Source organism: Mustelus asterias, chromosome 24, assembly GCF_964213995.1.
Source record: "Mustelus asterias chromosome 24, sMusAst1.hap1.1, whole genome shotgun sequence".
NCBI lineage: Eukaryota > Metazoa > Chordata > Chondrichthyes > Carcharhiniformes > Triakidae > Mustelus > Mustelus asterias.
Window position 1 is genome coordinate 28,094,001 of NC_135824.1, and position 2,502 is coordinate 28,096,502.

The 2,502-nt window shown below is 42.5% G+C and overlaps 1 pseudogene; it reads left to right on the forward strand.

The window, feature by feature from the left end:
- The first annotated feature begins 332 nt into the window (after positions 1-332).
- On the forward strand, positions 333-557 carry LOC144511595 (U2 spliceosomal RNA; annotated as a pseudogene).
- Positions 558-2,502: the final 1,945 nt, after the last annotated feature.

Below are 2,502 nucleotides of genomic sequence, written 5' to 3' on the forward strand. Positions count from 1 at the left end.
GCAGACTGGGTCCGGGGTAAATAGCACCTCTTCTGAAATGAGACTTCAACCCACTGCCTTCAGAGGCAAGAGTATGATCACTAAGCCATGGCTCAATGTGTGTGTGTATGATTTTGTACTGAATTTCAAAGAAATCTCAAAGAACATACAATTGCAGCTGTATTTCTGATTCTGTGTTTGCCTTGGTACATGTGTTGGATTTCAATTATATCTGAAAACAGTAACAGCTTCATTTAGATTCTGCACTTTCCAGCTAATCTAAGAAATCTTAGGGTGCTTTACAGAGAGTGGTGAGCACCAGGCAGGAAGATTTTGCATGCCTAAGTACTGATATTTCTTCTCGGCCTTTTGGCTAAGATCAAGAGTCAGATCAGGCCCAAGATGGGTGCAATGCCTCACCTTGTCAGCTTGTATCTTATTTCTCTCTCTTGTTGGGATCATGAATTGGATTCAGTTGGAATTTGAATTTGGTTTTTGGAGCAAGCAAGGAATGGAGTTGGGTTTGCCCGGTCCGTTCTGAGCATTAACTTTGTAACTTTAAGGATGGAGTAAATAATGTTTAAAAAGTACTAATACTTCAACATTGACAGGAAAGTTTTAAGAAAACGATTTCAAAGAGACTTTTGAATAAGAGATATAACACTGCAAAGAAGCTTGGGGAGAGTATATTTGAGCATTGAGCTCTATCACTGATAGAAATGGACAATTTGGGGAAAGGAGACAAGAACTGGAACAGCAGACGTTACATCAGAAAATGTTGGAAATACTCAGCAGGTAAGGCAGCGTATGTGGAGAGACGTGGGTGGCATGGTGACGCAGTGGTTAGCACTGCTGCCTCATAGCGCCAAGGACCTGGGTTCGATTCCTTGCTTGGGTCACTGTCTGTGTGGAGTTTGCACGTTCTCCCTGTGTCTGTGTGGGTTTCCGTCGGGTGCTCCGGTTTCCTCCCACACTCCAATAATGTGCGGGTTAGGTGGATTGGCCATGCTAAATTGCCCTTAGTGTCAGGGACAAGCTAGGGTAAATGTATGGAGTTGTGGGGATAAGGCTTGAGTGAGATTGTGGTCGGTGCAGACGCGATGGGCCAAATGGCCTCCTTCTGCACTGTAAGGATTCTATGATTGGATTCTATGAACTCCCTTGGTTGGTCAGAAACAGGCAAAGTTAATGCTTGAAATAAATACTTTTTCATCAGAATGGCAGAAGTTGCATACTGAGAACATTGTGGAGATTGGATGGAACAAGTTCATGAAAGGCATAAACGAGGAGAATGTGAGAACTTTGAAGATGTTTTCAGAGCCTGTGGAGATCAGCTCGAACATGATGGGTGGGATAGTACAGAACGTGTGCTGCAGAGTTCTGAATGGGTTTGAATCTTGCATTTAACAGAGCGGGGAGGGCAGAGTAGGAGAGTACTGGAGAAATCAAGCTTTGAGGTTGCAAAGGCATCATTGACTCTCAATGCTGACCTCAAACCCACCGTTTCTTTTTACAGCCAGAAATATCAGACTGTGAAAAATCCCAGCAAGTTAAAAGCCCATTGCCTGCTCTGGTCCTTACGTTCCAGAACAAAAAGCAAGAGATTGTGGACACTGCAAATCTTCTTAAATGCAGAAAATGATGGAATCACTCAGCGGCTGAGGGCAACATGTCGAGAGAATTTAATGTTAACTGCTTCATTCTCCACAGATGCTACCTGCCCTTTGGAGTGATTTCCACATTTTGTAGCTGTATTACTCCTCTTTAATAAGCACGGTGGCACAGTGGTTAGCACTGCTGCCTCACAGCACCAGGGACCCGGGTTCGATTCCTGCATTAGGTGGAGTTTGCACATTCTCTCCATGTCTGTGTAGGTTTCCTCCGGATGTTGCAGTTTCCTCTTTATGTCCAAAGATATGTAGATTAGGTGAATTGGCCATGCTAAATTTGCAGGGTTACAGGGATAGTGGTGTGGACCTGGGTAGGATACTCTTTCGGAGAGTCATTGCAGACTCGATGGGCCAAATGGTCTCTTTCTGCACTTTAGGTATTCTATTGTTTAGGTTTTCTCAGTCCAAAATTCATTTGTCCTCCTATTGAACTGTGAATGTTGTCAAATCCCCATGGATGCAAAATTATGGATTAATGATCTTGGGCACTGGAAGTTAGCAAATAACTATCGAGAGACGATATAAATGAGGTGTGTGTGTGTGTGTGTGAGTATGTACTGATGTACAGTATGCTTTACAGTCCTTGTCGAAACAGAGGAACAAATGGAACCCTTGATTAGAAAATTACCTTTTGTTCATTATTATGCTATTACTAAGTACTCTTACAGGCACACTGCTCCTTTGGACTTACCATCTGATGAGATTTGTGGAGTCATGTTTTAAAATGTTACAGGAGTTATGTCAACCTGCAAAGAAACCAGCACAATTTAAATATTAGGTTATTCATATCAAGGTACACCATTTAAATTTTATGGGAAATTTCTTTTTTAGAGGCATATGAGGCTGAAATGCG